This window comes from Podarcis erhardii (genome assembly GCF_964252035.2).
Source record: "Podarcis erhardii genome assembly, chromosome: 7".
Taxonomy (NCBI): domain Eukaryota; kingdom Metazoa; phylum Chordata; class Lepidosauria; order Squamata; family Lacertidae; genus Podarcis; species Podarcis erhardii.
In genome coordinates, this window is record NC_138511.1 from 79,694,836 (window position 1) to 79,718,811 (window position 23,976).

Sequence of the window (23,976 nt, forward strand, 5' to 3'; positions counted from 1 at the left end):
CACGGACAATGGCAGCAGCTGGAGAGGCATCACCATCACTCCCTCCGCCCTCACAATGGTGAGCACAGCTCAGCAGCCAAAACACACACACACACACACACACACACACACACGTTGTGCCAATATCTGTGAAGGCCACATCGGAAACCCAAAGGGGCAGGAGGGGGACATTTTTCAGCCCAGTGGTTACATTTCCCTCCACACAAGACTAGTTGGCAAAAAGTTCTCTCTAAATTTATATGGCAAGGTAAAAGACCGAGAATTAGATTTAAATTGCTAATGGACAGAAAAGACAGAGGAGGATTCTCAGTCCCAAATCTGAGACTGTATTATGAAGCCTCGCGCCTTTGTTGGCTTAGAGAATGGGTTATCTTAAAAAACACAGATCTGCTAGATTTAGAAGGCTTTGATTTTAGATTTGGTTGGCATGCTTATCTCTGGCAGAATAAGGAAAAGGTGCATAAAGGCTTCTCAAACCACATTATCAGAGGAACATTGTTAGAAGCATGGGAAAAGAATAAAAAACTACTGGAAAAAAATACCCCCTGGTGGCTATCCCCTATCGACATATTAACTATGAAAAAAACAAACATGGGAGGTTAGAGATTGACCTATGAAGACCTCCTGGAAAGATCGGAAAGAGAATGGAAAATTAGATCTTATGAAGAGTTAAAAAGCAAATTAACAGGTTGTAGCTCAAGTTAAGGCTGAAGGGTTAGCGTTAGGGTTAGAGTTAGGGTTAGCGTCAGGGGTAGGGGTGGGGGTAGGGGTAAAGGGAGGGTTCCCTTCTTGGCAGGGAACAGGGGGTCCCCTAACAACTCTCGGCACCCTTTTCCAACTATAGCTCCCAGAGTCTTTGGGGGTGTTTAAGCCATGAGTGTTTAAAGCGGCTTCATAGCGCTTTAAATGGTGTGGATGTGGCCCTGGCCTCCCTCACCCCACTGTCTCTTATTCATGAAGAATCGAAAGGATTTCCCAATTCAAATCTCTCGGAAACAGGAAACAGAAAGAAGACAGACTTTGTATCTCAAGCCATTTTGGAAGGTCTTAACTTGAAATGCCAATAAAGGTATTTTTATTGTATTGTGTTGTATAGTGTTGTGAATAACATGGGAAGTAGGGTGGTAAAATACGTTTGTCTTTCTGCATGCGTTGATAGTAGGCATTTTGCACTCGCCTGAACCCTTGCAGGGAAAGGGTCAGGGCACAATGGGAAAGGGTGTGGCAACCGGGCTACTTAAACCACACCCCTTTTCCAACGGAACAGAAGGTGGGCCCTCCGAGAGAGAAGAACAGAACAGAACACAGAACAAAGAAGACGGAAGTGGTGCACAGTTCCTTCTGTTCTCTCTCTTCCAAAGAATGGAATGTCAACACAGAGAGTATGTCTTCTCAATAACAGAAGATTTAGCTTGGTCAGGCGTCATTAACTTTAGTGGGATTAGTTGTGACTTACTCCAGAATAAATAGGAGAGAAAAGAAGGGAATTGTGTTTTGAGATCTGATCATGAGCAGATCTTTATTTCTGAGAGGCAGCATTTATATTAATGCTTGGAGAATTGACATTTACGTGGGGAGGCTCACTGAGGTTGCTATCACCCATCTGTGACATAAGAAGACATATTTCTTGAAAGCTTAAGTAAGAGGTGCCAAGGTTCCCACTTGACCTCTGATCAGGATGCTCTTTTCTATATTCTTAGATGCTTGGTAACTGTGGATCATCAAGTCAATTTCCAAGGGAAAGAAAGTGGCCACGTTTTCAGTTATGGAAAATTTAATAAATATTTCATACAAAAATAAATAAATAAAATAAATACTCAATGACCTGCCTTTCAAGTAAGTGGAAATGAAGCAGCTGGTTGCCATGGTGAAATTATGATGACACTGTCACTCTGAAGTCTCACTGCTGAAGTCATAAGTCAGATTCAAGGGGGGATTTCCCCCCAAGGCCAAGCCTACCAGCTAACAGTGACCTAAAGTTTTCCAGTAAAACATGAAATGGTGCACACGCTACATCTTGTTCATGTGCTTATCAGGCATGTCCAAAGTCCGTTTTGGGGGCCTAATCCAGCCGTATCATGAAATTAATGCCTTATGGAAGGAAGATAAAAAGATTGGTGTTTTTTTTTTAAAAAAAGATATTTATTAAAATTTTACAAAAGAAGTACATAGATAAAAGAAAATAAAACAGACATACAATAAGGAAAAGTACATCAAAAACAAAAAAAGACAGTAAAAACATAAAAAAGAAAAAGTCCAATTTTTAACTTCATAATTATATAACCCTCTTTCTTGACTTCCTCACACCTCCCTTTTTGTGTTCCCCTTTACCCAATCAAGTTCAACAAATCCTTACCCTCTTTCAAGTCTCATTTATAATTATATATTTCAACCTACTATGTCTCCGATCTTTTTTCTCTTTTCAAATCAATTCTTACCTATTCTTTATAACTTAATCCCTTGTGCCACTTTGTTTAAATTTGACATAATTTTACTCTGGTCTTTCCCCCCTTTTCTTTTTAATCATTTTTGCATACTCCTTTTAACTGTGTCACTAATGCCATATTATCTTTATATCCAACATCATTTTAACATTCAGAAATTTTACAATGCTTCTGCAAATAGTCTTTGAACTTCTTCCAATCCTCTTCCACCGACTCTTCTCCCAGGTCTCGGATTCTGCCGGTCATTTCTGCCATCTCCATATAGTCTATCACTTGCATCTGCCATTCTTCCAGGGTGGGCAAATCTTGTGTCTTCCAATACTTTGCAATGCATACATACAGAATGTTCTATCTTTCTTTGGTACCAATTGGCCGACAATGCCCAAGAGAAAGGCCTCTGGTTTCTTAAGGAAGGTATATTTAAAGACCTTTTTCAGTTCATTATAAATCATTTCCCAGAAAGCCTTAATCTTTGGGCACGTCCACCAAAGGTGAAAAAATGTACCCTCAGTTTCTTTACATTTCCAACATTTATTATCAGGCAAATGATAAATTTTTGCAAGCTTGACCAGGGTCATGTACCACCTGTAAATCATTTTCATAATGTTCTCTCTTAAGGCATTTCATGCCGTAAATTTCATACCGGTGGTCCACAACTGTTCCCAGTCAGCAAACATAATGTTATGACCAATGTCTTGTGCCCATTTAACCATAGCTGATTTAACCGTTTCATCCTGTGTATTTTTCAGGGAACTGCCATCAGAGCCAAGGGTGGTGCTAATGCTCCCAGATGACGCCGGGGAGGGAACCAGCAAGACTAGAGAGGAAACCTCCGCTGGGGAAGGAAATAGACGTGACACAAGAGAAGCAGTGGAAGGAGAGGGAACCTCGGAGCCTAGGCTCCGAGACTCTTCCAGCGAGACCAGCGGGGAGAGCAGAGGACCTCCCCTTGGGGTGCCCACTCTGCGCAAGAGACTTCCACGCAGGGAAGCCAGACGTCAATTGGGTGTCAAAGAATTGTTATGCTGGAAGAAATTCAGGAAACGCCCACTGACGGATTCTGCCAGTGATTAAGACGGTCATGAAATAGGGATTGTCCGGATAGGGGAAAGTTTTAACCAAACTTCTCAGCTGGAGCGGTTTGCGCTTTTACACACGAGCAACCCCCAACCCCATTACAGTATTCCATTTTAACAGCAAGTTATACATTCTTGATAATATCTTAGTTTTAGGTTCTAACAGTTCTGTTTCCAATTTTGATTTTTCCACCTGGAAGCCCATTTTTTTATCCAAATTATAGGCCTCTCTAATTTGATGATAATGCAACCAATCTCACACTTTGTCTTTTAGTTTCTCAAAACTCTGCAGTTTCAATGTGTCTCCTTCTTGTTCTAATATCTACCAATATTTCGGCCATTTGGCCTCCATATTGAGTCTTTTCAAAGCCTTTGCTTCCATAGGTGACAACCACCTTGGGGCTTTGTTTTCCAATAGATCTTTGTATCTTGTCCAGACATTAAACAGTGCTTTCCTGACAATATGGTTTTTGAATGCTTTATGTGCTTTAATCTTGTCGTACCACAAATATGCATGCCACCCAAAAACATTATTAAAACCTTCTAAATCCAAAATGTCAGTGTTCTCAAGAAGCAGCCAGTCTTTCAACCAGCAGAATGCTGCTGATTCATAGTAAAGTTTAATGTCTGGTAGGGCAAACCCACCTTTTTCCTTTGCATCGGTTAATATTTTAAATTTTATTCTGGGCTTTTTGCCCTGCCAGACAAATTTAGAAATATCTCTCTGCCACTTCTTGAAACAGTCCATCTTGTCCACAATCTGTAAAGTTTGAAACAAAAATAACATTTTTGGCAATACATTCATCTTTATAGCTGCAATTTGACCCAACAAGGAAAGCTTCAATTTTGACCAAGTTTCTAAATCTTTTTTAGCTTCTAGCCAACATTTCTCATAATTGTCTTTAAATAAATTCAAATTTTTTGCTGTCATATTAATCCCCAGATATTTCACTTTCTTAACCACAGTCAAACCTGTCTCGTTCTGAAACCTTTCTTTTTCCATTGGTGTTAAATTTTTCTCTAAAACCTTAGTTTTTTACTTGTTCAGCTTAAATCCTGCCACATGACCAAATTCTTGAATCAGTTCTAATACCCTTTTCATACTAGATTCTGGCTCCGGAAGGAAGATAAAAAGATTGGAATGAATTGGAAAAAATCAAAGTTCCAGGTAGAGAAAGTAAAACTAAACTGCTATCTAAAATGTATAATCTTCTATTAGAGTGGGACACCAAGGACGAAGAGGTTAAGGAGGTTATGGTAAAATGGGCAATAGACATTGGATATAATTTGGATTTTGAAAAATGGATGAAGTTGTGGACTAAAGGAATGGAATTTACAGCCTGCACTGCCATCAGAGAAAATATGGAAAAGATGATGTATCGTTGGTACATTACCCCTGTGAAATTGCAAAAAATGTATAAGACTGGCAACAAAAGGTGTTGGAAGTGTAAATCTAAAGAGGAAAGCTTCTACCACATGTGGTGGAAATGTGCAGAAGTTAAAAATTTTGGGGATTCCATCTACAATGAACTAAAGAAAATACTTAAATACACCTTTGTCAAAAAGCCGGAAGCCTTCCTTCTGGGAATGATCGGAGAGGAGATTAAGAAAGAAGATTATATAACGTTTCAATATGCAACTGTAGCTGCCAGGATTCTGTTAGCACAAAATTGGAAAACCCCAAATACCCCGTCCGTTAAAGATTTGAAAATTAAATTATTTTAGTACATGGAACTGGCAAAAATGACGCAGAACATTAGACAGCAAAAAGGTATAAGGTTTATCGACAATTGGTCTAAATTCATAACATATATGGAAACAAACTCTAGAGATATAAAAATCACAGTAGGTTTAATATAACCCTTGCAATGTGTTTACGTTTAAAAAAGAAAAACTGCAGAATGGATTTAATATTCACATAACCCAAAACCGAGATGGAGGGAAGTCAAACATTATCTATTGTTAATTAATGTTTGTCTTTTGGTTGGTTTAGGTGTTTTGATTTGGTTGATGTCTTCCTTTCTTCTTTTTTTCTTTTTTTGGTATGTGTTGGCTATTTTTTCTTTCTTTCTTTGCTGTTGTTTGGTTATAGAAAATGAATAAAAAGAAGAAAGAAAGAAAGAAAGAAAGAAAGAAAGAAAGAAAGAAAGAAAGAAAGAAAGCCTTATCTTTGCACAGGAAGCTGTTGAAGGAATGACATGCAGAGAGAAAGTTAGCATCTCAGGAAAAAAACACTTTTTCATCAGTCAATCAATCAATCAATCAATCAATCAATCAATCATTTATTGTATTTGACTAAGACCCATTATAAATCCAGTTACAAAAGCACCAAACCCAATGACCCAAACTATGGCTCCCAGATTCTTGGGGGGGGGGGAGCCAGGTGGATGCCATGTGAACTCAGCGATGTGTCAAGTGATGGCTACATACTACCTCCAGGTTCAGAGGTGGCATATTTCTGCATATCAGTTCCTGAGAATCACGAGGGCTGTTGTGGTCAGATTCTGCTTGCAGTTTTTGCACAGGCATCTGTGAGAATGGGATGCTGAACTTGGGCCACTGGCCTGATCCAGGCAGCTTTCTTATGTTACAAAAGAAGACTTCCAAGAGAATACTTTTAATGTAGCACTCCAAGAAATGCTGCAAGTTTCAGAAAGTCACATAATGCACTCCAAAAACAGAAATTTTGAAACCATTTCAGCACTGTATCATTTTTCTATTTTTCTGCATCCCTTATCTGAAATATATACTTGCAGTTTCTTTGAGTATGTTTTTCCCCAATTTATTTTTATTTGTTAGCCATTTCTCCCTTTCCGAGGAAGGAACAAAAACATTTGAAGTTCTCAGTGTCCCTGACTTAAGGGTCTGACTCATCTGCCCTGCCTACCAAGCGCTCACTGGCTGGTGTGCCTTTCCACTGTAGGGAGATCAGAAGAGGACCGCTACATTGGCAGAAACCTAAGCAGCCACGAGCTTGCTATTCAGACACAAGGATATTGTTTTAGTCATTTATTCTTATTTTTAATCACTTGGCACCACAGGCAGCTCTCTCCAAAAATGGCAAAGGCTACAATCCCACCTACATGGGAGAAAGCCCCACTGAATTCAGTAGGACTTACTTCCAAGTAGACATGGCTGCAACAGTGCTGCAAGGATCTCTCTTGGAAGTCCCAGTAAATAAACTGCCACAGCAGCCGGATTAAACCGACCTGTGCAAAAACGGCAAGGGTAGGATTAGGGGTAGGATTAGGGGTAGGGGTAAGTTTTTTTAGGGTTGAAGTTGTTGAGGTTTTTTGTGTTTTTTTTTTAGGATTTTACCCCAGAAAATAAATAAACTGCCACAGGGGCCAGATTAAACTGACTGGTGGGCTGGATTAGGCCCCCAAAATGGACTTTGGACATGCCTGATACTGATAAGCGCACAAACAAGATGTAGCGTGTGCACCATTTCATGTTTTACTGGAAAACTTTAGGTCACTGTTAGCTGGTAGGCTTGGCCTTGGGGGGAAATCCCCCCTTGAATCTGACTTATGACTTCAGCAGTGAGACTACAGAGTGACAGTGTCATCATAATTTCACCATGGCAACCAGCTGCTTCATTTCCACTTACTTGAAAGGCAGGTCATTGAGTATTTATTTTATTTATTTATTTTTGTATGAAATATTTATTAAATATTTATTACGTTTTCCATAACTGAAGATGTGGCCACTTTCTTTCCCTTGGAAATTGACTTGATGATCCACAGTTACCAAGCATCTAAGAATATAGAAAAGAGCATCCTGATCAGAGGTCAAGTGGGAACCTTGGCACCTCTTACTTAAGCTTTCAAGAAATATGTCTTCTTATGTCACAGATGGGTGATAGCAACCTCAGTGAGCCTCCCCACGTAAATGTCAATTCTCCAAGCAAAAATATAAATGCTGCCTCTCAGAAATAAAGATCTGCTCATGATCAGATCTCAAAACACAATTCCCTTCTTTTCTCTCCTATTTATTCTGGAGTTAAGTCACAACTAAGCCCACTAAAGTTAATGACGCTTGACCAAGCTAAATCTTCTGTTAATGAGAAGACATACTCTGTGTGTTGACATTCCATTCTTTGGAAGAGAGAGAACAGAAGGAATGACGGAGGTGGGTAATCCTTGCTCTCCCTACCCTCTTCCCTTGGGATGGGGCGTAGATTGGAGGGGTTCGAGGATCACTGCATCTCGAAACCCTTCGCCGATAGAGATATCTAGCCCCACCGCCATTCCTCCCTAGCCCTTCAATTGTGGAAATCCCAGATCCCATACTAGCTTCCCCAATAGATGGGTAACATCCCCTCAATAACAAGTCATCCTTGGGCCAGGACTCCTGGGTCAAAATGGTATGGGAAAGTGGTGGAGGTCTGATAGGGTAATTATCCCTAGAAGATAAAACCCAACCAACCGCACCCCAAGCGGGGGGCGGGGGACAGTCCCATGGTATTTCATTAACTGTCAATCCCCCTCTCCCTCCTGGGTTTATTGGAGGATTGTTGGTTCTATCTGAGGCTGTGGAAGTATTAATGAGTGTCAGGGAACTGACATCGGAAAGGGAGGTAGAGGCAGGGCGCCAGAGCGATGCCGGGGAGGGAACCAGCAGGGGGGAAGGAATTCAGCGTAACACCAGTAGAGAGGAGTGGGAGATAGAGGAATCAGAGACAGGTCTCCAAGACCCTTCACCAGAGACAAGTGGAGAGAGCGCTGGCACACCCCTGCCCTCCCCTTACTTGCACAGACGTGTTCCGCACAGGGAAAGGAGGAGGAGACTTGGCATCAAACAGCTCTTATGCTGGAAGAGGTTCAAGAAACGCCCACTGATGGATTCTGCAAGTGACTAACAGGTCACGGAGGACGAGCTGCCAGCCTGAGCATGGTTGGTCTAGCGATCTAACTAATCTATTTTTTTTTTAAGTTTTTTTATTGAGTTTCATTTGACACACACATACAAAGACAATATACAAAAAAAGAAAAACAAGCAAACAAAGAAAAAACCACAAAACAGAAAAAACTAATACATTAAACATCTGACTTCCATCCCTGCTGATTTCGGATTTCTTCTTTTAATAGCTGAGTTTTAACAGCTGGTGTTAATAAGTGGTTTATACATCAAGAGTTTTATAGCTGACCTGCTATAGTTGGTAAGTTTCCTAAATTACCTTCAATATAGACCATAAATTTATTCCAATCGTCCTTTAACTTTGCATTTTTTTGGTTTTTGATTCTTTGGGTCATTCTTGCCAATTCAATAAAGTCATATAATTTTGTTTGCCACTCCTTCACCGTTGGTATGTTTGTATTTTTCCAATTTTGAGCGACTAATATTCTGGCTGCTGCCGTTGAGTATTGAAATAGAGTTTTGTCTTCCTTCCTGATTTCCTCTCCGATAATACCTAGTAAAAAGGCTTCTGGTTTTTTAGGGAATGTGTATCTGAATATTTTCTTTAGCTCGCTATATATCTGATTCCAGAATTTTTTCATTTCCCCACATCCCCACCACATATGTATAAAATTGCCTTCTTTTGTTTTACATTTCCAACAGGCCTTATTACCAGTCTTATATATCCTACTAAGTTTTTCTGGTGTTAAGTACCATCTATATATCATCTTCTCTAGGTTTTCTCTAATAGCAGCACTAGCCGTGAATTTTATTCCCTCATTCCACAATTTTGACCATTTCTCGTACTCTATGTTATACCCCAGGTCTATCGCCCATTTAACCATAACTTCTTTAATTTCTTCGTCTTTTGTGTCCCATTCCAATAATATGTTGTACATTTTGGATAATAGCTTAGAATTGCTTTCAATTATTTCAATCTGGAATTTGGACTTCTTTTCATTCATTCCTGTTTTTTTGTCTTCTGTCCATATTGCGTTAACTTGATGGTACTGTAACCAGCTCGTCAGCTTTCCCTTCAACTCCTCGTATGGTCTTAGTTTCCAACTATCTTGGGATCTTACCAGTAGATCTTCATATGTCAATCTTTTCTCTTCCATATTTATTTTTTTAATTATTAAGATATCTGTTGGGGACAGCCACCAGGGCGTTTTCCTTTCTAGCAGTTTTTTATTTTTTTCCCAGACTTCATACAAAGGGCCCCTGATGATGTGGCTCGAGAACCCTTTGTGGATCTTCTCTTTATTTGACCAGAGGTAGGCGTGCCAGCCGAACCTGTTGTCCGCCCCCTCTAAATCCAATAAATCTGTATTCTCCAGGGTTATCCAGTCCTTAACCCAACAGAGGCAGGCCGCTTCATAATACAGCTTCAAGTTGGGAACAGCAAGTCCTCCTCTCTCCTTCCGATCTGTGAGTAGTTTAAATCTGATCCTTGGCCTTCTTCCCTGCCAGATGAATTTCGAAAGGGTCTTCTGCCAATCCTTAAATATTTTAACCCCTCTATTGACCTTAATATTTTGAAACAGAAACAGCATCTTAGGAAGTATGCTCATTTTTATTGCTTCCATCCTACCCAGCCAAGAAGGGTTGACTCTATTCCAAACATTCAGGTTTTTTTTTATTTCTTTCCACGCAGGCGAATAGTTATCTTCAATTAAGTTTATGTTTTTTGATGTGAGCCATATTCCTAAATATTTTATTTTTTTTGCCACCTTAATTCCACATTGTCTCTCTAATTTTTCTTTTCCCTCGTCTCCTAAGTTCTTTGCCAGCATTTTTGTTTTTAGTTTATTCAGTTTAAAACCGGATAGTTTACCGTATTCCTCTAGAATCTTCAGCGCTTTGCTTGTGCTTCCATACGGCTCTTCCAGGGATAGCATCAAGTCATCCGCGTAGGCTTTTAATTTATACTCCTTTGATCCTATCTTGATCCCTTGTATCTCCGGCGTTGATCTTATTTTATTTGCCAATATCTCTAAGGCCATAATGAATAAGAGCGGAGAGAGGGGGCAGCCCTGCCTTGTCCCTTTCTCGATTTTAAATGTATTTGTGAGGTTATTGTTTAATATCAGTTTGGCAGATTGGGTTGAATATATTGCCTGTATCCCCTTCATGAACTCCCCCTCTATCCCTGCCTTTTCAATGGATTTTATTAGGAACAGCCAAGAGACGTTATCGAACGCCTTTTCCGCATCTATGAAGATCAATGTCGCCGGTTTGTCATTATTTATCTCTAGATACTCAATTATGTTAATAACATGTCTCACATTATCTTTCAAGTACCTGTTTGGTAAGAAGCCCGCTTGGTCCTTGTGAATTAAGTTTATTAGACACTTTTTCAATCTATTTGCCATGATGTCAGCAAATATCTTATAATCATTATTTAGTAAAGATATTGGCCTATAATTTTTGATGTTCAGTTTATCTGTTTCTGACTTGGGGATTAAGGTAATAAAAGCTTCCCTCCAGGACTCAGGTATTTTCCCTCCTCTCAAAATATTATTCATGGTGTCACAAAGCATTGGTGACAGTTGGTTTCCTAGGACTTTGTAATACTTGGCTGATAAACCATCCGGTCCTGGCGCCTTTCCCAGCTTCATTTTTTTTATCGCATTCTGGACCTCTTCTAAGTTTATGGGTTTATTTAATTGGAGTCTTTCTTCATCCGTCACCATCTTCCCTTCGCAGTTCTCTAGATATCTTTCTATTTGAGTTGGGTCTTCTTTACCTTTTTTATATAATTCCTCATAGAATTTAAGAAAGCTTTTTTGTATTCTTTTTGGGTCTACTATCAATTCATCCTCTACCATTATTTTGTTTATAATGCTTTGTTTTTGTCGTTTTCTCAGTTGCCATGCTAAAAATTTACCCGTTTTATTTGCCGATTCGGAAAACCTTTGTTTCATAAACTTGATTTTCCATTCTACTTCTTGATTTGTTAACATTGAATATTGTCTTTGTAATATTTTTATTGTTTGTATACATTGTTCATCTTTCGGCTGCTCTGTTAATTTTTTCTCATGCTCCCTTAGCTGTCTGAGAATTTCCTCCTTCTTTTGATGTCTCATTTTCTTTCTATAGTTATTTTGCTGGATGAAAAAACCTCTTAGAACCGCCTTGCTGGCGTCCCATACCGTTTCAATATTAGTTTCCAAGTTGAGGTTTAGATCAAAATATTCTTTTAATGTGGCTTTGGCTTTTTCGATGACTTCATCATTGTCCAATAGGTATTCGTTCAACCTCCATCTAAAACCCCCCTGCGTTGCACCTTTTATTTCCAGTGTTATTGAGTTATGGTCGGAGAATGTTCTAACTAATCTAAAAGCAATTTACACACAAGTAATCCCCTTACAATCATTACAATGAGGTATGTGTTATAAAATGTGGATCACTGGCCAACAAAGAGCCAGATTCGAATTCGGAAGATCTGACCATCCTGTCTCGCCAGGAGTACAGCAGAGAAGGCTGATCATTCTGATAAGTTCTGCCTTGTCTTGCAGTGTTCATTAACAGGATCCAAACCACAAGGCATGAACAACTCCAGCATTGTGATCCTCTACAAGGGGGACCACCATGACTAACAAATAATAATAATAATAATAATAATAATAATAATAATAATAATAATATCTTTATTGTCATTGCCCCCTCTCGGGGACAACGAAATTACTTACCATGGAAACTACCATGGAATCTCCCTGCTGAGTACTGTGGGTAAAGCCTTTGCCCCTGTGGTTCTTAACAGATTACAGTCAGTCACTGACAGGGTCTATCTCAAGTCACAATGTGGTTTTAAAGTTCAGAGGTGAACAGTGAACATTATTTTCACACTGTGTCAGCTGCAGGAGAAATGCCAAAAACAAAGATACCCCTTTGTACATTGCCTTCATAGACCTGATGAAGGTCTTCAACCACATTGGCTGAAAAGGACTCTTCATACTCCTCAACAAGATAGGATGCCCACCTAAGCTCTACAATATGATATCCTTCCATGAGAATGGAGCACCTTCCAGTATGACAGTACAACCTCCAGCACCTTCCCTATAAACAGTGGCATGAAACAGGGCTGTGCTCTTCCCCCAACTTTCTTTGGCATGTTATTCCCACTGTTGTTCTCATACCTTCATGAATGAAGATACAGTGGTACCTCAGGTTAAGAACTTAATTTGTTCTGGAGGTCTGTTCTTAACCTGAAACTGTTCTTAACCTGAGGTACCACTTTAGCTAATGGGGCCTCCTGCTGCCGCCGTGCCACTGCCGTGTGATTTCTGTTCTCATCCTGAAGCAAAGTTCTTAACCCGAGGTACTATTTTTGGGTTAGCAGAGTCTGTAACCTGAAGCGTCTGTAACATGAAGTGTCTGTAACCCGAGGTACCACTGTAGTGTGGACCTCCATTCAAGGAGCGACAGGGGTCAGCTCAACCTGGCATGTATCTATGCCAAGACAAAACTGCAGCAGGTTCTTATCCAAGAAATGATGTTTGCAGGCAACAAAGATGACACAGCTTTGCCAGTGCACTCCAAAGAACCTCTATAGAGCCTCATCAACCATTTTGCTCAAGCTTGCATGCCCAAGCCTCACCATTAGCCTGACAAAGACCAACACCCTGAGTCAGGGTGTTGCCAGTAGTCTACACATTAGCACTGGTGACCGCACACTTGAGGTGGTAGACAATTTTGTGTACCTCGGCCCACCATAATAAGCAACCTTTCCATTTATGCTCAGCTGGACAAGTATATTGGTAAGGCAGCTATAGCAGCGGCTAGTCTAACCAAAAGGACATGGGATAATGTGATGCTAATAACCAATACCAAGATGAAGGTCTACCAGGCTTCAGTGTTTAGCAGGGGTAACCTCTCTCTCCTGTATTATTGTCTACAGCCACAGTAGGCATTGTAAGTCTCCAATGGTGCGACTTTACCCTTGATGTTGCACTCTTCCATTGTCACTCACTTGAGACAGATGGATACCAACAACACATGCTGAGAAACAGAGAGCATACAGATCTCCTCTACCTTTGCACAATTCCAGATTTTGCATTGTGTCTATGTTTTAATTGTCTCTTCAGGGTGAACAGAAAGAACCCCCAAGTTTCAACATTTAGGCTATGCATGATATTTGTCAGAAAGCTCCCTTTCCTTCCCCCCTCCTAATAATTTATATTTTTTAAAGGAAGGGTTGATTAATGATCCTTGATTTATTGGAGTACTGCATGAAAAACCCATCTTGTTAGTCCTTTCAAGAGATGGTGACACATGGGATGTGAAATTGTTAGCATTTGATGTCCCTCTGGTTCTAGCAGGCATGATAGTTTTATTAGAATGTGCCGATTAGTGGTTTTATTTTCTGCCATTTCAGAGTTCTTTCTTCAGTGACCTTTTAACAGAAAAGAGCTGTGGGTCTGCTGGGGATGAGCAACCTGTTACCTAGGGAAGGTGAATAAATCATCATAAATCTTTACAGGTTATTATAAACCAGAGTTATCTTATCTCTAGCCAATCTGATCCTAAATTGTAATGACTCAGATTAGTTTTGATACAGCTGCTGCTAAGGTAGTGCAGGAAGCCTCCTGAGACATAAGAAAGACTTTGAAAGAGCCTTGATTCAGACTACCTTCTAGCTTAATGTATTTGCCAAATGAAGGAACTGAAGGAAACACAGTCCTTAAGAACAAAGGACAGGAACAGCAGCAGGGGCTAATGTGAGCCAGGGTTAAGCACTGGACTGAATTTTAAATGTCAAGATACAAACCCAGAACATTTAAAGCCATAGTAAATTCCTTTGAGCATGCATAGAGTGACATACAATCACCCAACATCCATTCAAAAAATTGTCCAAGGACTTTGGTTTGCATTCTGCTACTTAATGCTCAGCACAGACTCTCTGACACAATGTGATGCAGCTTTTGCTTGACTGTAAGGCTTTAGAAGAGAGTTAGGGAAGCCAAAGCCCAGGAAGGCAAATGTGGCCCTTCAGTCCTCCCTAACTCGCTCCTGAGGCTCACCCCAGACCATAATTCCCCCTCAACCACATTCCCTCCCTAGCCCTGCTTTGCACCATCCATGAGTGTGCTTACCTGGCTGAAATGCTCCCTTGAACTCTTGCTTACCTGCATGGAGGAGAGAGAGAGGCATAAGAAAAAATTCTATTAATTGCCCCACCCATATTTGGTTTCTGGCTCCTCCAGCCACTGACATGTGGCCCTCAGAAGGTTGCTCAGAAAGGAATGTGGCCCCACCACTGCTTTAGAATTCCATTGCTGCAGAATTGCATGTTTGCATACTCCTTCCATTTAAAATCTATTGTATTGAAAATAAGAATGGCACAGGGAAGGATTGTCACCTAATTTTTCAATTACCATGCTATGGTTTTTTTTCTGTTTAGTTCAACCTTTCAAATAAGTTGGCTCCCTCCATCCTCCTCCTAACATGCACATTTTGAAGTGGTAGAATCCAGCAAGAGCTGCTGGACCACATGCCTCTGTTGATCACACAGCTCACAATAGGTCTCAAATCTTCTTAATGCAGCTCTTGCTTTCTGTTCAAGTCGTGCCGTCAGCATCAAATTGTGAATTGCAGGTTGCTAAATGAGGCATACTCACTCAGAACCTAGTGTCTTCCAAGTATGAAGGGAAAATGAAGGCATGGTAGTTTATCACAAATTTGATTCTTCACTTGGTTCACTCTACATTTGACTAATGTCCTTGTTTCCTCATTTTGAGGGCATCAGCAGGGGACCCCAACATTTGAAATCAAAATAAATAAATGAGGATTGGATGTTTTGATTCTTTGGAAAGGAAGGGGACGCCTTATCACCCCCCCCCCACACCCATTCTGGGGAAGAAAATAAATATTTCCTTCTATTGCTAAGAATTCTAGCTTCAAATGTGCATAGAAGTCCCATGAGCTTAGACCTGGAGAGTCTAAATTGTAAGGAGAACGTTATTTACTAGAGAGCAACTGTGAAAAAATTAATGTACCAGGACCTTTTTCGCCCCCATTCCAGCTTTTCTGGATGGATTGCAGCTGTAATGAGCCTTATCTGATTTCTATTCATCTGGATCAGAATGGCTGGAATTGGAAATGAAAACTTAAAAGATTGCCCTTTGTGTTGTCCTTTTGCACCCCCTTACATTTTTAGTGGATTTTTAAAAATCCAATTTTAATTCTAATTTAGCTAGATCATCTGTGCATCACAGTTTCCCATGCATCAGAAACAACATTGCAATGCAGTACAAAGATAAACGAGGTTAACCCCCCACTCCACTTAATCTCCATTAATAATCATGATGTAGCACCTCACCTGTTCACCTCCAATTTACATACTATTAATAATTAATATTTTTGTTCCACCCTTTTCACCAAAGAGCTCATCACAGCAGCAGCAACCCTATGGGGTAGTTTATGCTGAGAGACAGTGGCTGCCTGAAGCACATCCAACAGACTTTGTGCAGTGTAGGCTGGCCCATTAAGGCTGATGTGATACTGCCACATCAAGCTTAGTCTGCCCTAACCGGCCTGCCTTCTTACTTACATACAGTCCAGGGCATGGGACTGACTACCAGCTTGCTTCTCATTAATTTCAATGTTGCCCTTGAATAATTCAGCAGGATGGGAGCAAATCTAGAAATAGTTGGCTCTCTGCTTGTCACCGGCACTGACTCCACCTGCTGCTGGGCTCCCTATCTTCCATCCAAATGAGCACCAGCCACCACTGACTTGGTGGTTGGGTGGAGATTTGAACTTGTTCCTCAACCAAACAACTTAACCACTGTGCCACACCACATTTCCCCTTGTATCTTGTTAAGGGAAACATAACCCTGATACTTACAAAAATGACAAGTAAATAGGGTTGTTTGGTGCCAGGTAAATGCCGCAGAAGGAAGGTAGATTTTTGGCCTGATAACAATGATTTCTTGTGTGCACAGAACTCATGCATATGTGGATGTCCCCACTAACTTTAATGGAGGGAGCAACTGCACGGATACATTTCTTGTTTGGGGAACTGACCAAAGCTGAATGGCATGCTTTGAATGTAGAAGGTATTGGATAAGGCTGTGCAAAATATTTGGACAAACCCTGAAGCAAGGATGGGAGCGAGTCTGCTATGCACAGATTTAGAGGTTTGGGCTTCTTCAGAAACTACAGTCAGCGGGCACCCCTTTTGTGGGATCAGCACCCAACATGCTAAATAAATAAATAAATAAATAAATAAATAATGCAGTGTCTGCACAACTCACAATACCAGTTTGTATTTCCCCCACTAATCCATATTTATGTTTTACATGGGAAATTTGAGAAGTAAAGATAACAAACAAACATGTTGCCAATGACTCATTTGCAATATCTGAACCATCCATTTGCAATATTGGGCTCTTTGCTTGCTCTTCTAGTGGCTGCCCAGCCCCTGCTTGCAGACCTCCAAAGAGGATGAGCCTATCAGCCCCAACATAATTGGTTCCATTATTAAAGGTCTCTTACTGTTTAGATATTCCTTCTAATGTTCACAAACCCTTAGGTAAGGGAATGGGGAAGGGTCACAAATCACTTGAGAGAGTAAGCATGTCATGGACAACATGTGGGATGTTTGCTTCTTTAAAAAAAGTATTAAAAAATCTACCACAGCAGTTCCATTTTAACCCCCAAACCAAGAATCGATCTACATTTACTATTTTAATGTTATTAGAATGTCACAGGGCACAATGGTAAAATAAAAATGTTCCTTACCTTGTTTCCTCCATAACAATGCAGCTTCCTTTTCTGCCAGTTCCTGGTTGCTCTGCAGTGCCCTCTGGTGTCACATTTTAATAAAGACTCTCCTCCTGAAGAGAGCGGAGTGGTTGTGGGCGGGAGCCCGAGCCCCGCCTCTAGCAGGGGGCGTTTGCCCCCTGCCTCCCACTTACCTGGCTGGCGCCCATCGGCAGACACCCAACCAGGTGCCTCCGAGGGGGCGTGTATAGCAGCCTTAATACAGCGGCACCAGCCCCTCCTCAGCCTCACTCTTCGTCGTCCCGTCGTGATTCACCCACCCTCCACTCCCTTTGAGCTCAGGGCTTAGTTTCCCTTGGCCTTGCTATGGACCTTAGGTTGGTCGCCCTGGTTGTCCGGGGGGCCTGGTAGGAATTTTTCCATTTGGCATTAGGCTTTTTTGCTTTTTCGCCTACCTCGTAGCAATCGTCACAACTTTTGCGGTATTGGTGGGTAGGTTAGGCATTGGAATAATGTGTCGTGGTGTCGAAGGGCTAGGTGTGGCCATCTCCTATGCCTTCAATTTTTGGGTATTCCGTTAAAGGAATCTGGCGGTCGTGTATTCTGTCCGATGCCTGCTTGGCGGGAGGCCATGGCACGACCCTCGGTGACATCAGGGGAGAGCCTATAGTTGGATTAGCATCAACAGGCTCCACCTGCTGCTGAATATCCCCCCCCCCTTGTTTCAGACTCACCCCTCTCTGAGGGGGTGGAGTCCACTGACGTAATCCAGTGCCTAAGCCAATACCTTTTCACTTGCTGTAATCAATAAAGTTGTGGCCTTTTATGGCCCATTAACCTTATATCGCGTGTCCTTGTGTATTCATTCCACTTTGGGGGGGGGGGATCGGGTCCTCGAACCACAACTCAAATTTTAATGTCACAAGCAAAACATAATGCAGCCAAATGCGTTATGATAACTGTTCCTTAAAAAGGTAAAGGTAAAGGGACCCCTGACCATTAGGTCCAGTCGTGACTGACTCTGGGGTCGCGGCACTCATCTCGCTTTATTGGCCGAGGGAGCCGGCGTACAGCTTCCGGGTCATGTGGCCAGCATGCCTAAGCCACTTCTGACAAACAAGAGCAGCACACAGAAACACCATTTACCTTCCCGCCAGAGCGGTACCTATTTATCTACTTGCATTTTGACGTGCTTTTGAACTGCTATTATGGTGCACAGCCTCCCTCCAGTTGTGCTGCTCTAACAGCTCAGACCATACCAACAACATCTTCAGAGTCCTTGTTTGGAGTCAACAGATATCCTTGGTAATCCCAGCCAAAACTTCAAGAGCCATCCATTGAACAAAGCCATTCTCACCAGGGTGCACACCAGATAATAGGAAACAGCTCCTCCCCACAGCACACCCCACCATGACTCTTCTGAATGTATGCCTTTGAATGCCAAGGTGGGGGGGGTACCACTCACGCCCTATTTATTTGGCCTCTGTGGTAACAGGATACTGGATTAGATGGGTCTATGGCCTGAAGCAACAAGGAATATATTATGCTTTAAATTTATTTATTAAATTTATATCCCCTCCTTCCTCCCAATGGAAAAATAAATGCTGCGAGACTATATACAATGCTTGGAGATTGTTGTTCTTTGTTCAGAGAGAGTGGGAGTGGGGTGGGGGGAGAGAGAATATAATCACCCAACTGTATAATACAATCACATCAACAACGTGATGGGTTAGTCCTTGTGGACAGGAGTAGATAAAGCCCTTTCCGAGCCTGCAGAGGAGAGGGTGTTGCGGGCAGGACCCTCCCACATTCGCGGGGGCTTACCTGGGCGTGCCTGCAACCCAGACCGCCAATCGGGCTATTTAAGGCCAGGCACGCCCAGGGATCGCCCTCTTTTTCCCCTCGCCCACCAGCTGAGCGGTTGGTTGTTGCAGCTGTAGGTTTTCATTTTTTGTTGTTTTTTTGCTTGTTTTATTTTGCCGAGCAGTTTTATTCCTAGTGTGCCTGTTCGCAGCTTAGTTAGGTGTGGACCCGCATTGTTTTCGATCCCTGTTGGCCAGGCGCCTGTGCAGTTTGCCCAAAATCGCTGTGCCGCAGCGTGGTGCCGGTGGCCGGGGTGAGGAAACTCAGGGGTCTAAAATAAAAGGAGCTTACCTGGTTCATAGCGGCGGATTCGGCGCAAGAACAACGTCCAGCAGAAGGATCGTGGGGCAGACGCTGGGATCGGCAGAGGTCTGGGATCGGGTGCCGCCAAGAAAAGGGGTAACGTTTATGCGAAAACCGTGCGCTTTTTCCCGGGGGTTCTACCATCGGCGGCTGGTCCTCTCCGCCGTGGACAGGAGTAGATAACAGGCATGAATTAGGTACCCATTCTGAATTGTGTTGCTATGCCATGCCTAATGTGCCCAGATCTCTGAAACAGATATTGAAAGGGGTTCCTAAGAAAGTATGCATCTTTTGCTGCTATAATCTAGATACAAATATGGGGCTTTTCTTTTGATGTCAGTTTAAATGTACTTACACAAATGAGAAGGATATGAGTCATGCTAAGCCCAACAGAGAGATCAGGCGCAGTCTTCATTAAAAGAGGTACAAAGGATACACCATCTGCTTCAACCAATCCCAGCTCTCAGTGGGTTTGTTTGCTTGGTCGCTCGTACTAGTTGGAGCCACCTGTTCACTTTAATTATAAACGCTTTCTTAAAACCTTGCCTTTTATGATCTCTGCATCTCACCATAAGTGAAGAAGTGGAGTGGCGAAGATGGGAAAAGGAGCCTTCATCACAGAAAGGAGCAAAAAAGAAGAAGAGATGTTTCCGTAACCGGCATGCAGTGCCCTGAAAGAGAACATAATGAAAATGATCTATAGGTGGTACATGACTCCAGTCAAGCTTGCAAAGATATATCATTTGCCCAATAACAATTGTTGGAAGTGCAATGAATGTGAAGGAACTTTTTATCACCTTTGGTGGACCTGCCCAAAGATTAAGGCCTACTGGGAAATGATCTATAATGAAATTAAGAAAATCCTTAAGTGGACATTTGTAAAGAAACCGGAGGCTTTTCTCCTGGGCATGGTCGGCCAATTGGTACCAAAGAAAGATAGGACCTTTTTTATGTATGCAACAACAGCAGCAAGAATCCTTTTGGCGAAGTATTGGAAGACTAAAGAATTACCTACTCTGGAAGAATGGCAGACCAAGGTGACTGAATTTATGGGACTGGCAGAGATGACCGGCAGAATCCGTGACCAGAGGAAAGAGACAGTGGAGGAGGACTGGAAAAAATTTAAAATCTATCTTAAAAATTGTTGTAAAATTTCGGAATGTTAAGATGTCAAGGGATTGGATACAAAGAATTACAGCTATAAATTGAAATTTATAAAATAGAATTTTTTTTTTTAAAGAGAACTAAATATAAAAATGGGATGAAGAATTGCTAAAAATTTTAAAATATGGATGCAGGGAAGGGGAGGTTTGGGGAAGTCGTGTTATGTTTATTTGTTTTTTGTTTATGTTGTAAAATCAATAAAAATTATTTTTTTAAAAAAAGAGATGTTTCCGTAACAGGGACTTGGAGGACAAAATAAAAATGGAAGAATCCAGAGTAAATGTGCAATTCTAGAGCACATCAAAGTTCACACCATGTTTCTTCAATCACAAAGATAAATGGCCCAATTCACTTCTCATTAACAGAAGATTTAGCTTGGTCAAGCGCCATTAACTTTAGTGGGCTTAGTTGTGACTTACTCCAGAATAAATAGGAGAGAAAAGAAGGGAATTGTGTTTTGAGATCTGATCATGAGCAGATCTTTATTTCTGAGAGGCAGCATTTATATTTTTGCTTGGAGAATTGACATTTACGTGGGGAGGCTCACTGAGGTTGCTATCACCCATCTGTGACATAAGAAGACATATTTCTTGAAAGCTTAAGTAAGAGGTGCCAAGGTTCCCACTTGACCTCTGATCAGGATGCTCTTTTCTATATTCTTAAATGCTTGGTAACTGTGGATCATCAAGTCAATTTCCAAGGGAAAGAAAGTGGCCACGTGTTCAGTTATGGAAAACTTAATAAATATTTCATACAAAAATAAATAAATAAAATAAATACTCAATGACCTGCCTTTCAAGTAAGTGGAAATGAAGCAGCTGGTTGCCATGGTGAAATTATGATGACACTGTCACTCTGTAGTCTCACTGCTGAAGTCATAAGTCAGATTCAAGGGGGGATTTGCCCCCAAGGCCAAGCCTACCAGCTAACAGTGACCTAAAGTTTTCCAGTAAAACATGAAATGGTGCACACGCTACATCTTGTTTGTGCGCTTATCAGGCATGTCCAAAGTCCATTTTGGGGGCCTAATCCAGCCCACCAGTCAGTTTAATCTGGCCCCTGTGGCAGTTTATTTCCTGGGGTAAAATCCTAAAAAAACAAACCCTCAACAAATTCAATCCTAAAAAAAGGTTAACAACTTGGGTTGGCTGGTTTGGCGGCCCTCATGGCCCTTCACTTCATCAAATCTGGTCCTCTTTGAAAAAAGATTGGACAGGGTTACAGTCAAAGAGTTCAAGAGAAGCAGAGAAGCGGGTGCTGGATGTCCGGAGTTTCATTCTCTCCCATGCTGCAGAGTGTGTGAGACTACTGGATCACATACTCTGTGTTGACATTCCATTCTTTGGAAGAGAGAGAACAGAAGGAACTGTGCGCCACTTCCGTCTTCTTTGTTCTGTGTTCTGTTCTGTTCTTCTCTCTCGGAGGGCCCACCCCCCATGGTGCTTCCGTTCCGATGGAAAAGGGGTGTGGTTTAAGTAGCCCGCTTGCCACACCCTTTCCCATTGTGCCCTGACCCTTTCCCTGCAAGGGTTCAGGTGAGTGCAAAATGCCTACTATCAACGCATGCAGAAAGACAAACGTATTTTACCACCCTACTTCCCATGTTATTCACAACACTATACAACACAATACAATAAAAATACCTTTATTGGCATTTCAAGTTAAGACCTTCCAAAATGGCTTGAGACACAAAGTCTTTCTTCTTTCTGTTTCCTGTTTCCGAGAGATTTGAATTGGGAAATCCTTTTGATTGATTCTTCATGAATAAGAGACAGTGGGGTGAGGGAGGCCAGGGCCACATCCACACCATTTAAAGCGCTATGAAGCCGCTTTAAACACTCATGGCTTAAACACCCTCAAAGACTCTGGGAGCTATAGTTGGAAAAGGGTGCCGAGAGTTGTTAGGGGACCCCCTGTTCCCTGCCAAGAAGGGAACCCTCCCTCTACCCCTACCCCCACCCCTACACCTGATGCTAACCCTAACCCTAACCCTAACGCTAACCCTTAAGCCTTAACTAGAGCTACAATTCCCAGAGTTCCCTGGCAAGAAGGGAACCCTAACCCTGCCCCCTAACTACAACTACAAATCCCAGAGTTCCCTGGCAAAAAGAGAACCCTAACCCTAATCCTGCCCCCTAACTAGAGCTTCAATTCCCAGAGTTCCCTGCCAAGGGAACCCCAACCCTACCCCTGCCCCTGACGCTAACCCTAACTCTAACCCTGAACCCTTACCTAGAGCTACAATTCCCAGAGTTCCCTGGCAAGAAGGGACCCCTACCCCTACCCCTACCCCTACCCCTACCCCTACCCTACCCTACCCCTAATCCTACCCCTAATCCTAATCCTAATACTTAACCACCGTAACAAGTCTCCGTCCCCTTAACCACCTACAGTTCCCAGAATCCCTGAGGGGAAGCCATGCCTGTTTAAAGTGACTTCATAGCAGTTCCAGTGGTGCACCTAATGTGGCCTAATGTTCCCTCCCTCGTTTTCTTCTCTCTCCCCACTGCCCCATCACTTGCAATGCAGCAGATATCTGCCTGCAGTCTCCCTTCAAAGCTCCTTCTCTCAAGTTTGGCCAAGGCCTTGCCCATTCCTCACTGCCAGTATTTCACGTTCACTTCTCCGATGTAAATAGGGATGTCCTGCGGTTCTCTTGATGTCTTTTAAGACTGGACTTGGGGAAAACCTCACCGGCTCCAGACATCCCTGTAAGGCAATCCTTTCGATTCTTCATGAATAAGAGACAGTGGGGTGAGGGAGGCCAGGGCAACATCCACACCATTTAAAGCGCTATGAAGCCGCTTTAAACACTCATGGCTTAAACACCCCCAAAGACTCTGGGAGCTATAGTTGGAAAAGGGTGCCGAGAGTTGTTAGGGGACCCCCTGTTCCCTGGCAAGAAGGGAACCCTCCCTCTACCCCTACCCCCACCCCTACTCCGGACGCTAACCCTAACTCTAACCCTAACGCTAACCCTTAAGCCTTAACTAGAGCTACAATTCCCAGAGTTCCCTGGCAAGAAGGGAACCCTAACCCTGCCCCCTAACTACAGCTACAATTCCCAGAGTTCCCTGGCAAAAAGAGAACCCTAACCCTAACCCTGCCCCCTAACTAGAGCTACAATTCCCAGAGTTCCCTGCCAAGGGAACCCCAACCCTACCCCTGCCCCTGACGCTAACCCTAATTCTAACCCTTAACCCTTAACTAGAGCTACAATTCCCAGAGTTCCCTGGCAAGAAGGGACCCCTACCCCTACCCCTACCCTACCCTGCCCCTAATCCTACCCCTAATCCTAATCCTAATCCTAATCCTAATCCTAATACTTAACCACCGTAACAAGTCTCCGTCCCCTTAGCCACCTACAGTTCCCAGAATCCCTGAGGGGAAGCCATGCCTGTTTAAAGTGACTTCATAGCAGTTCCAGTGGTGCACCCAATGTGGCCTAATGTTCCCTCCCTCGTTTTCTTCTCTCTCCCCACTGCCCCATCACTTGCAAT

The 23,976-nt window shown here is 42.3% G+C and overlaps 1 long non-coding RNA gene across 2 annotated transcripts in view; it reads left to right on the top strand.

Moving 5' to 3' along the window:
* The window catches only part of LOC309346243, a 55,038-nt gene that overhangs the window by 6,217 nt on the left and 24,845 nt on the right, over positions 1 to 23,976 (top strand). The gene's annotated exons all lie outside the window — the stretch shown is intronic.